The following is a 14,440-nucleotide window of genomic DNA, read 5'->3' on the forward strand; positions in this document are numbered from 1 at the left end:
TTTGGCAAAAATCATAAGTCAGGCTAATTTATCACTTGAGGGACTCTTGAATATGAATGCTAATTCCTATGGCACTAAATATAGTTTGATTTTTAAAACATCTTTTAAGCCATTTTGAAAAGTCAGGGTTAAAGACCATTAGCTAATATTTACTAATAGGCCAAGCAGTGTTCAATGTCCTTAATATTTAGGTCATTTAATCCTTACAACCACCAAATGAGGTACTAGCATTACTCCTTTTACAGAAGATCAAAGTAAGAAAAAGTAACTTATATAGGGGCACACCGAGTAGCAGAGTTGAGGTTCAAACTCAGGTGCATTGATTCCAGAGTTCACTCACTTAACCAGTACACAAACATACAATACAGATACAAGACACACATACTGTTTATACAGCCATGTTTCTTCTTGATCTCAAATTATTTAAATCCATCTTTTCCAATTGTACCTCATTAATGCAAATTGTGTTGGCCTTCTCCCATTTCCTTACTTCTTAGCACTTTCGGCACTTTCATATTAATTGTTTTAATCCTCACAATGATATGTCATAGTATATGTAAACAGTTATGGTTCATCACAAGTTCTTTTGCAACAAAAACTGGAAGAAAAAAAAAACACCCCAGCAATAACCCAGATTTAACTGTTGGATTCTTTAGAAACTTCTTGATAACTCGGAATCAGGAAAAAGGTAACCAATAAAAATAATCTTAAACTCCAATTATTTAGGATCAATGGCAGTTTAAATTTTTTTCATCTTAACTAGCCTCTCGGCAGAGAGCATATCTCTACCAAGCAAATAAACTAGTGAAAGAGGTTTTTAAGGAAGGTGTTAAAATACCGACAACTTTTTCATCATTTATTTAGTCCTATCATAGTGCCCTATTTTTGAAGGTTTTGATGGTTAGATTTGCCTAGGTCTTGTGCTTCCACTTACTAGTTGTAAGACTTTGGGGCAAGTTTCTTCATATGAGTCTTAGGGTGTCTTGTGTAAAATAAGGATAATACCTATTTAGCACCATGCCTATCACAGGCGATACTTGGTAACTAGGTATCACTTATCAGTGTGTCACACAACGGAAACCCACCTTTGCTAGATTCAGTTCACTTAGCACGCCCTTTTTTTTTTAATCACCCTCAGTGATACCCAAAGACTGCCCATTCATCCATTCACCTCTCCCAAACCGAGAGAATCATAAGTGAGGTAGTGAGAGAAACTGGGTTCCATGAAGCACCTTCGTAACAGGACCAGGAAGGACCCGGGCAAATTTATGTACTCCTCAAGCCCCGGCAGGCAGACAGAATGCGAGATCACCTACGTGGTTGTTGAGCCGAGAAAACTACACCTGTGTGTGCTCAGGTTGGCTCCACAGCATGGGGAATGCCTGGGCTCCATAATCTGACAGATGTGTACTCATCACGTGCTTGTTACCTGTGCTCCTTTAGGCAACATACTTAAGAATGATAATAGTACCTACCTCACAAAGTTGAGGCTTAAATGCGATAGCTCCTGTAAAGAGTTGACACACACAGAGAGCTCTGCCCACAGGCGGGGCTGTTTTAAGTTCACGTGTATCCATACAATACAGATGGTCTCGAAGAAGACACATTCCGTTGTTAGACACTGGCAATAAGCCGTGTTTCTTTTCGCTTAAGCTGCACCTTCATCTGTTTTCCTCGAACATTACATGAAATGCCTACCGAGTGATATATACAGTCTACGGACCTTTGGGTTCACGGTCCCCACTGGCCCTCTACCTCCGAGGCTGAGTTAAGAAGGACCAGAACGCAAGCGCAAGGAAAGGAAGTAGGCTGATTGCCACCAAAGAAGCAATGGAACAACAGAATACAGCCATAATTCTGCGCATGTGCAAGGAGCGGGGTTGGGGGAGGAGTCGGCGCGTGCGTACAATTGTCTGGAAAGCCAGAGTGGGTGTTTGGAGGCGGTATTGACAGTTCAGAAGGCCTCCCGCGTTCCCGGCATGCGCCGGGGCAGCGGGGTTGGCTATATCGAATTTGAATGAGGAGCCTCAGCGCTTTCGGCGCCATTTTCGAGTGATGCCTGATCCCATCGATTTAGCCGGAGAGATGAGATAACCTGATCCAAAGTATATCGCCAGTAGAACTCCATCAAAAAATCACTAAAAAAATCTCCAAAAATCCCTTCGAAGTAGAACAGTTCGTGGAGCTTCGCCAGGGTTGGCGCAGTTGGTAAGAGACTGAAGTTAGTAGAGCGGGACTCGGGAAGTGGCAGTGGTGGGACCTGCAGGCGGTGGGGGGGTGCAGGGAATGGGCACTGGGTCCGCCCTCATTTTAATTAAGAAAAATGTGAAGAGATAGGGTTGGGGGATAACTAAGTGTCTCCGAGTGGGCGGTGGCGGGTGGAATGTGGCGAGAGCGCGAAGAGGCGGGTGTGTGGGGGGAGGGGAGTAGCAGTTTGAGCGGGACGGTGTCTGGCTGCGACTGAGCTGCCGCCGCCCATCGGATCTGTCAGCAGGACCTTAGAGGACCGGGCCGGGGTGCGGGGTGCGGCGTGCGGCGGGCCACCGCAGGCCGCAGCTCCTTGACAGGAGCAGGGGGATGAGCACCTCCTCCCCTACTGCCCAACCGAGCGGTCTTTTATCGCAGTTTTCCCCGCCTGTGGACGGCGTTCTTTTCGTATCGTGAAAGTTAAGGTCGGTGGAAACTGAGGACCTGGAGTAGCGGGTTCCTCCCGTCCGTCGTGCGGGACCCAGCCCAATATATTGCCTTTGAGCCAAAACTTGAGGTGTCCTACGAATGTGAGTTTCACTATGCAGCACTCTGGCTCTGAACACTTCCATCCGGGCTGGGGTAGCACTGACCGCTTAACAATTTGGGGAGGGGGCAGACTTTTGAGGTTTTAGCGGACTCCTAGGGAAGATGCTGGACTTTCGATTTTTGCTTTTCCGGTGTTGTCCTTTCTTGGGGGAGGGGGTCTTGGGTGAGATGAAAGATGGGGCTTTGAGCTTGCAATTTCCTTTCTCTTTGAGATTTCCCCAAGCCGCACTTTCTTAGAAGACTTTTCTTCTCCAACCTTTGAAACATGTCGCGTGGAGGAAAACAATCGGTGCACCAGTAACGATGTTTTCCTCCTGAAAAGTCTTTACTCAGACAGTTTGGCGGTAATTTTCCAGCCCCCACCTTTTTCTTGGGAGCTCTCTTGACTCTGAGACGTAGGGAAGAGGGATGTATTTATCATTTACTTTAGTGATAGATTTATTTTTTAGCTCCCAGATTCCACCAATTCTTACTCGACAACTCGAATCTTTTGAGCCAGTGATGGCTTTAAGTAATACTTTATTGACTTTGACCTTTATAAATTTTGGACTTGGAATCCTTTTCTGCGGTGAAGGAGCCACTAGATTAACCCTTTGCCGGCGCGATGTTTTGCGTGTGGGGCGCACGGCTCTGTGTTGAGAACATGCAGGAGATGGTTTTGCAACAGCTATTCGGTTGTTCCCGAAGAGGAATAATGCTGCAGTGGAACCGCAGTCACACTCTGTTCAGAGTCCTTTGCGTAAAATTCCCCCCACCCCCGGAGCTGAAGTAACGATTGAGTGATTTCTTATTTCTGTAAAGACTAGGGGACCCGCCCTCACAATCTTTCCACGAAGAGAACAGGAGAGCGCAATGTGCTGTTTTTGAAATTGTGTCTAACGGAGTTCCCAAAACACTGGACTTTTTATCTCCTGAATGGCTGGAAGCAAGCGGACTGGGGGCTTTGAATGTTAAACACTAGATTATAATACTCGACTTTACGAAAAATGTTATTTTTAGAGAACCACGGAAATAATTACAAAAGGTTAACACGGGTTATTTAAAAACAGCTGGTCTTTAATATTTTTTTTCATAAAGGAACTTAGCGTAATTCTGAAATGTATATTAAAAGAAAAACCGAGGAGGCAATTTCTGCAAAATCGTATTCTGCTGGCAAAAATCACATTTATGTATCCGCCCCTGTTCTCTGTTGGTTAAAAACTGAGTGAAGCATTTGGATTTTTTTTATTCTTTTGACAAAATTTTCATCATAAACTACATATATTAAATTCAGATTGTGGGACAATTTTTTTTTTAATTCTGGTAAAAGGAAACTAATATTCTTGATGTTAAGAGTTTTCTACATTTTTTACAAAAATTGGATATATTTTTAAAAACTTGTCACATCTAATTTAAAATACATAGATTTTACTAACTCAGCCATTGTAGAGGGCTTAAAACTTTATTTACAAGAAATGTATGTTGCTTAGTTTACACAATACAGCAGGTAAGTATGCACAGGTGCGTATATATGATTTCATTTCTTTAATAAATGTATCATGAAGAAAATACTGCATACAACAGTGTACCCAATGTGATTTATTTGGTCCATTTTAAGTTGATTTTTAATGTTGCTTGGGACAGCCGTCAGTGAATTTCTATTTATGACCAGGCTTGTCATTCCATTTTTGCATCTTGATAAAAGTTGGGTGTGGTTTTCAAAGAAAATTGGTAAATTCACTGATTAAAAAGATAGGTGTTGATCCTTTTTAAACGTTTTTCTTTTAGTTTAATAGAAATTAATATCTTTTTATGAATAGTAGTTGAAATTTTGAAACTTTGTATTCTCACATTAGGTCAAATAAGCATGGATACGAAATACTCAAATGAAAAGATACTAAAACTTTCATAAATCTCTGCAGGGCTGTAACTATAACATTAAGTGGAATAACAGAGTTTATAAATCATACTATTTTGGGCCTTTATAACAAGAATTGCGGTTACAGAACCCATGTTCATTGCCTTTTTTTCAAAGCTGTTTTTAGTCATTTCATGAAAATTTCATAGAAAATCCTAATGATTTTTTATAAAATTTGATTTGATGAAGTTGTGGGAAACCTCTTTTCTATTTTAAATGTAATTTTGCCTGTGATACCTGAACTAGTGAGGGGTGTGTGTGTGTGTTTACTATTTTGTTTTTTGTGTTTTAATTTTCATTCTGGTCATTATATGACTTGGAGAGTTTTTAGGGTAGGGAAAGGCTTTCAAATTTTACCAGGCTGATTAAATTTAAACATACTTTTTTTAATGCTTTGGTTTATGGTTTTTGTTTGTTTTGGGGGTCAGATGAGTGAGGATTGTTTTGCTTAATAAGCCATTTTTAAAAGAAGTGAAGGATCAAAATACTACACCTAAAGCTTGAGAACGAACTAGCACCTAAATAAAATCCACAGCATTCAAATATATTTTACTTTTTATGAGATGGTAGATTAGAAGGAAGATTTTGCTTTTAGATTTGTGGGTGCAACAGTATTTATGTTTCCAACAGATGCATTTAATTATTATATTATGTATATAATTCTAATTTATTTTCTATTGTACTGTAGAGACTAGAAAAGTCATAATACCACAAGAAAACAAAGGTGTTGCCACAGTAGCTCAACTCTTTTTAAAGCTGTGTTTATATATTGTAGGGGAGAAGGAACTAGAGAGGTTCCCTGGTAGTATTCATTTTCATTTGTCCTTCTTCCTAGACAAACAAAAGTACAATTTAAGACTTTATTTAACTGCTGTCAATTTTTGTCAAAATGTAGCCTTAGGTGTTTTTGTGTAACACTATTTTTCCTAATCAGATTAATACTGTTTTTAATGTTTATCATGAACTATAGAGCTAAGGATGAAAATTTCAAAATAACTCATATTCTGGATTCCTTGTATCATCATCTTTGTGTACTATATTTTTGTTTTTTGTTTTGTGGAGACTTACGTTTATTTTTATTTCTATTTATTTGTTTATCAGTATGTAGTAACAGTTCAAATGTAACAAAATACTTTAATCCAGAAATGTTGATTAGTTGATTGGGTTTACAGAAAGAAAAAATATAGCCAGAAGACTGTATTAGGTATTTCTTCTACATGATATATAAACTTTCTCCAATTAAAAAAATCAATTAGAGTATGAATTTACACACTTTTGAAGTATTATTCTACACAAATTTCTGTCATTTAAAAAATAACTGGCCTAATGGCTCTTGTCTTTTATTTCTTTTGTTCAGTGAAGCTTAATGATTTTATGTTGATTTCTTTTTAACCTTTTTTAAAAGAAACATAGTATTGATGTGATTATAACTGGAAAACACATCTTAGAAAGACTTGTCATATTTTAGAGTATTAGTGTACTTGTAGTTTTGTTCTTTTTTTTATTATTCAGCAAATTTAAAAATACTGTGTGCCAGGTATGTAATTAGAACTCAAACTATGACTTGCTGAAATTTGGTAGACTCTCTCTTAAGACCAAAGGAAATCAATAATAAATTACCACTTTATTTTAAATATATCAAAAATTATATTCAGCTGTTTTGCTTTTTTTTACAAGTGACTATTAGAGCTTCAGAGTTGGCTTAATATTGTGAGTAACACCAGTTTTAGGATATCACATTACTAATATATGTTTCTATATTTGTCTGATTATTTGCATATACAAATGACTGTAAAGCCTTCCTAAAAATGTTGATTTCTGATGAGGAAATGATTTTCTTTTGCCTTTTTTCCTCCTTGACTGTCCTAGGGATGCTTAAAAGATCTTTTAGAAAGATAAGTTTCAAATATTAGAATTGGTGTTAAATATATATATATATGAATTTTATTCTATATACTTATTAAATTATGAGACATTTAATATACTTTTGGTTAATTCTGTCTTTTGTACTGGAAAGACTTGTGAGTTCTGAATATAAATAATCTGCTTTCTAATAGATTTGAGTTTTACTATTTCAAGGGTTTTTTTACATCATCTTTATCATCTGATTTAATATTTGTCTTGTATTTTAACTCACTTTTCTTGTTATTTAGTATATTTTGTTTTTCTGCTATTTAAAAACTTAATATCTGGCAGAGAGTACATATTGGTGTCTGTATTTTCCTTTTGTGGTTTCTAAAGTTGATACCTTAATTTTTAGAGTGCTTAAATATAGAGAACTTTGTATCTTTGAGGAAGACTGTAGATATTATTTTAATTTTTAAAAATGTTAATGCTATTTGAACTGGTGTTCATAGGTTATATGTGTGTGGTTTTTGCCTGTAAACAATCAAATGTTTGGCGGAAGAGGATTAAAGGTTTCCTTGGTTTTCATTTCTTTTCCTAATTCATTTTTAAGTAAAAGTAGAAAACTCAGAGCATTATGGGTCACAAATAGTACATTATAAATCTTTGGTAGTTGAACAATTTAATATTTTTAATTAGTTGATTGCCACTAAATCAGTAGGTACAGGTGAAACAAATTAAAAAGCTATTTATATACATTTAGTTGGTTACATCACTTCTGCTTGGAAATATTTTTTAAAAAAACATTGGCCCAATAGTCATCCGTTTATTACTTATATTTTAATTTGTTTAAAGAGTAAATTCTATATTTTGTTCTGTTACAATTGTAATGTCTTATAATATTTGGAAATATCAATATTATTGTTCACTCAGGCATGGCAAAAGACTGAAGTTGAAAATAATGGTAATTCATCATTAAAAATTTGATAATTTGGGGAGAAAGGTAGTTAAAAATTTCTCTCAGTCCCTTGAGAGAAAACTGAGAAACCCAGTTTTTTAAAACTGGGTTTTATGAGTTTTAGAAGCACAAACTATATCTCTGATATTTTCATTATGAGTCCTCTTTACTAGTTTTCTAATACCCATTAATACACACACACTTGCACACCCCTACACTGCTTAAAGCCCTAAAGAAAAATGAAGGCAGAAACATATTAATCTGATTTGTGTGAAGAGGTCTCAAATGATAAAGCATATCACAAATGTTTCTAATCAAGTTATCTCTATTTAAATAACATTATGTTCAAGTTAGTGTTTTTTGTTTTTTGTGGGTTTTTTTAACATAGGCAAGGTTGAGTTCATTTTGAAGACCTTTATCTTTGTGTTCAGGGATCCATTGTGGAACTGCAAGAGGTGAAAATCTGTTGAGTGTCTTCATGCTATAATACATGACATTTTTATTTCAGGTTTTGACCTTTAGAAGAAAGCCAGTTCTGGAGAATAACCTAACTTCTTTGATTGTACATTCACATAATGCATTGAAACATGTTAAGAGATTAAGGTATACTAATGAATTTCAAAAGCATGCAATTTTATATCTTTGCAATTGGCCTAACCACTTGGTAAATCTAGAAGTTTCAGGTGAGCTAAAAATCAGTGAAGATTTATTAATACAAAAGTCATCCTGTGAAGTGGCCAAGGTTGAATGCTCTTGTTTATTGAAACTCCAGATTTTTTAAATGTAGTTGATGTTATCTTGTATTAGGTCCACCTCCAAGTGAATTTATTTAGCCTGAAGATAAGTATATATAGGGATTTTTTTTCCTATAAGGTTGTTATAGTGTTATATGTAAAAGAGTTAAATAGTAGACTTTAAATCTTATAAAATGGAAGGTTTAAATCAAATGGAATTTGGTGCTTAGCTCTGTGACAGGTATAGTGATAACTCAAACCTACAAAATTAGATAAAACTAATGAAAATATTTTAAGAGCATTTAAAGTATTCCAAGTAGTAGCCTAACTAAAAGTGGTAATTTGGTTGAAACTGAAAAACTTACTCTAAGCAGAAGCTGATATCTTACTCATAGGTACTCCAAGTAAAATATTTAAATTGTTTATATCAAAAGTTGCAAACTTTTAAAAAGTAAATTGTAGAATGCCAAAATTTCTAGTGACTTACAGTCTTCCTCCAAAAAACTTTATAATACATCCACTTTTATAGCATATTTATTTTCTCTGATTTGTATAGTTTAAAAATTTCAGATACTTAGCTAATGAAATTCTTGATTGTTTTCCAAATGGCAGTCTGGTATAATGAAAATGAACTTCTTAAAGTATTACTGCATTTTACTTGGGTAATTTTTGTATTATAAAGTATTTAATCACATGATAAAGAATTAACCATAATAATTATTTTAAAAATATTTGCTAGGTAAGTGAGGTTTACTAAATTATAATGTACTATAATTTTTTTTAAATATTTTTTTGCCTAAAAATACTTACTTTTTATACTTAAAATACAAGAATTTACAAAGGTTTGCTTTTATTGGTGTAGTCTTAAGAGTGAAGTGTAATTATCATGGTCATAGAACTACTTTAATTTATTTATTTATTTATTTATTTATTTATTTATTAAAGATTTTGTTTATTTTTAGAGAGGGAAGGGAAGGGAGAAAGAGAGAGAGAGAGAAACATCCATGTGCGGTTGCTGGGGGCCGTGGCCAGCAACCCAGGCATGTACCCTGGCTGGGAATGGAACCTGGGACACTTTGGTTCTCAGCCCGCGCTCAATCCACTGAGCTACGCCAGCCAGGGCTGAACTACTTTTATTTTTAAACATGTTTTTAAACAATGTTAAATATTTTTAAAGAAGATTCTCAGATATTTAAAAATTTCTAAATATTGAAATACACATCAAAATACTAAAAACGGCCCTGGCTGGCCCTGGCTGACCGTCAGTGGATTGAGCGGGGGCTGTGAACCAAAGCATCGCAGGTTCGATTCCCAGTCAGGGCACATGCCTGGGTTGCAGGCCATGGCCCCCAGCAACCGCACATGGATCTTTCTCTCTCTCTCTCTCTCTCTCTCCCTCCCTTCCCTCTCTAAAAAATAAATAAATAAAATCTTTAAAAAAATACTAAAAACATTAGATGCTTCTGTATTAGTAGCTATTAGATAATCCAGGAATGCAAATTTATTAACAGTTAAAGTTAAATAAAATGTTAAAATTTAATAGAAGTCAGTTTAATATCAGGGTGAATTCAGGTGGTGATGTCATTATACTGAAGGTGATTGAGATAAATACAATATTAGAATATCTTCTTACCTTTGATTTGAGAATGTTATTTTTAAAAGCAGTTTAGTTTGAATAGGAAGAAAATAAAAATTTGCTTCCTTCTAACTTAGCCAGTGTTTTCCAAGTTAGAAAATATTCAAATGAAAAGTAAAAACATATGATTTCTGAGTGTCTAAAAAAAAAATCCAGGTTCAATTTATCACTTTTAATCCAGGTATCTTTATACACAGCCTTATTGAATTAAATGGTCTTTTGCATATATATTGTAAATAAAGACATAAATTTACAGAGTTGTTCCTAATTTAGAGAGTTTGTGATTTGTGTTCTTTGAGGTTGTCATAACTTACTGTTTGGACACAAATTTTTAGTATCATAAAATTGTCCTCTCTATATTACTGGTTCATAAACTTCCTAATTTTTTTTCTGTAAGTAATTTAACATCTAAAAGAATCAATGAAGATATTAACAGTTTTTTTTGTATTTAGCCAGCTCTTATAAAGGAAGGAACTTTACCCTAATTTGTAGTATGTGTTAATTTAGGAGGCAAGTTAAAAAGGACTTTTACTGCAAAGTGTGATTGGCTATTTTTTAATTTCTTCTTAAAGGACATTCTGTAAGGATTTTGGCTGTTGTAAATTTGCAGATCTGCTTATCTATATCTAACTAAGCCTTGATATGTGGTTCATTATGTCAGATCTTGAGAGAAAGGGTTTATTGTTATTTTATAGATATAAATTTATATCTTATTTTTGCTTAAATACATTTTTAGGGTTAAATAACATTTAAAGAAAAATTCTTAATTGTTACAACAGTTATGCTGTGTTCCTATTTTATTGAAATAGTCATCTTTAGGTGGGGGAAGAATGTTTGAATAAACTGAAATAGAGGAATATTTTAAGCAATTTTTTAGCTATAGCAACTTTCTTTAGTGGAGGTTTTATAGTGCTGCCAAGCATTCATTAAGAGTGGATACAATTATCTTTCATAATAAAAGTTTTTTAAATGTTTGAAGTCGTTCTGTTTGTGTGTATATTTTTTTCTTTTCTTGACTAGCAAATGTATCCTTAATCTATTTCTATTTTTTCAAATAAGACCTAATGCATCAGAATTACATTTTCTAATAAGCATTTTCAAAATGCAATATTTAATGTGAGGATTTAAGTTCTCTGCAACACAAACCACACTTTTGATATTTCATTAACATATAATTTGGCTTAATTTTACTTTCCTATTTTCATAGTTATAGTCACTTGGAACACAAATGTGCAGCACATTTCAAATGTAGCTGTTGATACTGATTAATCTACTAACTGATAGTGAATTTATCAGTTTGTGAATGTCTTAAATTTTAAAAATCCTTTGTTATTTGCTGTTAGTTTTTTATTGTATAACTTTATACCAAATACATATATTTAGTAATTTATTATCCTGTGATCCTCAGAATTATTTTTTATTTTTATTATTAATATTGTTTATATTTATTGAGCTGCTTAACAGAAAAATTATTTTTTCAATTTTTAGAAAAATAAAGGGTGGGTTTTTTACTTACAGAGTATTTTGATCTGAATTTTTTAAATGTTACTGTATTTTATACTTTTATTTTAATCTCAAACCTAGCTTTCTTGACCAAATATTTTTAAAATTTATCAGTGATTTCTAGCATTTACTAAAAAATGTATAGGTTTTCTAATTTTTCTGACTTTTTAAATATTTTTCAGAGTCACAATTTCCCTAGATGTTAAAAGATAAGAATTGCAGTTAAATAGAAGGATTTAAGTTCATAAATAGCGTCACATTTAATTTTAAAGGTAATTTAACAGAACAACTTCTATTTCTGTTATTAGTTGATAATTATGTACTGTTTTTAGCTTTGCATCACACATTTAAAGTAGTTAAATTACACATAGAAAGTTTTTAATAGTTGGAAGTTTTGTAAAAAAACTCTATGTGCTAAAATCTTACTTCTTTGTTAGTAGTATTTAACATCCTCTGTATATGGTGGTGATTAGATATGTGGGACTTGGAAGCCTGGACCTTTTTGTAAGCAAAATGTAATTTCATTTCTTGATTAATTTTTACATATTTTCTTATTCTTCAGAAGAATAGGGAAAATGTTCTTTGAATTTACCCTGAACCTTGATAAACAGTGAGAATGTTGATAATTGAGCAGTTAAATACAAACTACGAGTTGTGGATCATTATGTGTCATTAATTTATTTCCTTAGATACATTATAGCTTCTCTTTCTAATGAAAAGACCAATTTTGTCTTCTTTCTTCCCATCCCGCTTTTTCTTATTAATTGTATAGCTTTTCTGAGTTTGCTGCTTCAGAAGCAGCAACAGTAAATAAACAAGTATTACCACAGCCCTTGTTCCTGTCCCTTACAGCTGAGAACAGGGACTGGGAGATTGCTGCTGCTAGTCAGCAGTTGTTCCTAAATACATCAAATATGCAATGATGGTAGTCAGAAAAGCCTGTACCCACCAGTTTTTACAGACTAGATAGGAAAGGCCCCACTGTCAGTGTAACCCAGCTATAGTATAATGAATACATTCTTTGACAAAAATATATCTTCCCAAAAGAGCATAAAGAGAACAGTAGATACTTTTTTAGACTCGTTATTTTTTACTGTTTACTCTCATTTTAGTTAATGTAAATTTTTATTCAGATAATTTGTTTGAATGAAAGCCTGTCTTCTGGAAGTATGTGTGTATGGTATTTCGTGTTTTTCACTTTTAAGCTGGTAGACTGGGAAAAATTAGTAATTAGTTGCTGATAACACAGGTTAGGTAATATATTGAGGAAAGAAAAGTTGACTGTGGCCACAAATGAGTGTTCGTTTTACTTTGGAGCCATATTCTGAGCCCACATTATTTTTGTTTTATATAGCCCAGTCTAAAGAAACCCAGCTTGTTGACCTCATTCTAACAAAAAACACCACCTTATACTACTTAACTAAATCTAAAGCATGCTGAACATGGAAATTCATATCTCTGCTTTTTCCTCTCTATTAGAATGTCTTGCATCTTGAAAGTTCAGGTTATTCTAAATCTTTTGAAAGTAGAACTTTGTAATTTTAATTAGTGTAGAGAGTGTTCTTGATTTTTATAATTTGAATTTGCATAAATTTGCATCACCTAAATATCTGTACATTTTTCTCCTCTTTTGTATCTAAGTAATTCCAATAGGTTGTAATTACATGGAAGTGAATATTGGATTTCTGTTAAAGTTCTTATACCATTTGTAGTATTCATGCTGGAAGCTACAAATGACATTTTAGTATATGTCTTAATTTAGTAAATGTCTTAATTCAAAGTCTAACATTTGCAATAGCATTTCTTTAAAAAAGTAATTATAGCTTTTCCTTGGTAATCTTCATTAAAAATCACACCTGATCACTCCCATTCTTAATATTTTTCCTTACCAATTGCAGTAAACTAAGAATGTTAGCTCTCTACTATTATTATCCAAAAAAGCTTTGTTGAATGTGCTTGGTTATCTGGTGATAAATGAGCCCCCAGCATGGTTTAACATTGTGAAGTCAAACATATTCAACCATAAATTGAAATTACTTTTTTTTTTTACTAATACTGAAATGTTTTAATATGTTGATCAATTTAACATAACAATACTTACTGTTAAATGACCCTTAACAAAAATGTGAGGTACATAATCCTTTATATTAAAAATACCTTTTTTTCTACTGATTTTAATTACTGTGCAAAGTGTCCGTGAACTACCTGTACCAAAATAGCCTAGAATAAAACATTTTTCTAAACCTGCTTAATCAGGATCTAGGGCTGGGGCCGGGGCTCAGGAATTTGTGTTTTTTTCCAAGCTATGACCCTTTTTTTTCTTAGAGAAGCACTGACCAAAATTAAATGAGAGAGGATTCTTCATACCAAAAAAACATTTATAATTTCTGCTTTTTTCCCTTTTTGGTAATGGTGTTTGTAAGCTCAATAACTAATTATGAATCTTTTCATTTCTACTGCAGTTGTTATAGATTAGATCTTGATTTTTTTCCAATCATGAGGAAAGTTTTATTATGCAAGCTTTACTTTTGTTCAAGTACCTTGGACCAAAATTAGCCTGATCTATTAGAACATTCAGTATATCTACTTTTGGTGAATTGATCACTTAAGAATTTATTTAAATTTCCATTTAGATAGTTGCTGTTTTTCTTAAATGTAGTTTCAAATATTGGAAAAAGGGTAACTTTTGTTATGCTGCTTGTGGGAGCATTTGACAATGTTCTAGTAAAATTGAAGATATACACAGATTTGAACCAACAATTCCATTCCTAAATGTCCTAGACAAACTAAGACATGTGAAACAGTTTTACTTTTACTTTCAGTAGGAAAAAAAACTGAGAGCAATATAAATGTTAAGCAGCAGGAGAATGGCAAATTGTGACATAGTCATATGATGAACTCTTTGTTATACTGCTACTTAAGTGACAGCTGTGTGTATTGTCACAGATGAATGACAAAAATAAGTTTCAAAAGGTTTTATGCAACATAACAAGTTTGGTATAATATATATATATGGTATGGTAACATTTATATAAACCTTGAAGGCAATGATATACAGGGTCCAGCAGAAG

At 33.6% G+C, this 14,440-nt stretch overlaps 2 long non-coding RNA genes across 5 annotated transcripts in view; one reads left to right on the plus strand and one right to left on the minus strand.

The window, feature by feature from the left end:
• Window positions 1-1,819, minus strand: part of LOC123807787 — a 48,727-nt gene extending 46,908 nt beyond the window's left edge. The window contains exon 1 of the long non-coding RNA XR_006783699.1: window positions 1,476-1,819. This is a non-coding gene — a long non-coding RNA (uncharacterized LOC123807787). The remainder of the gene's footprint in view (window positions 1-1,475) is intronic.
• Window positions 1,820-1,989: 170 nt separating this feature from the next.
• The window catches only part of LOC123807785, a 55,680-nt gene continuing 43,229 nt past the window's right edge, over window positions 1,990-14,440 (plus strand). For all 4 annotated transcript variants that reach the window (XR_006783697.1, XR_006783698.1, XR_006783695.1 and 1 more), the window contains exon 1: window positions 1,990-2,208. This is a non-coding gene — a long non-coding RNA (uncharacterized LOC123807785). The remainder of the gene's footprint in view (window positions 2,209-14,440) is intronic.

The sequence above is a fragment of the Phyllostomus hastatus genome, unplaced genomic scaffold, assembly GCF_019186645.2.
Source record: "Phyllostomus hastatus isolate PE091 unplaced genomic scaffold, TTU_PhHast_1.1 phas_scaffold_46, whole genome shotgun sequence".
Lineage (NCBI taxonomy): Eukaryota > Metazoa > Chordata > Mammalia > Chiroptera > Phyllostomidae > Phyllostomus > Phyllostomus hastatus.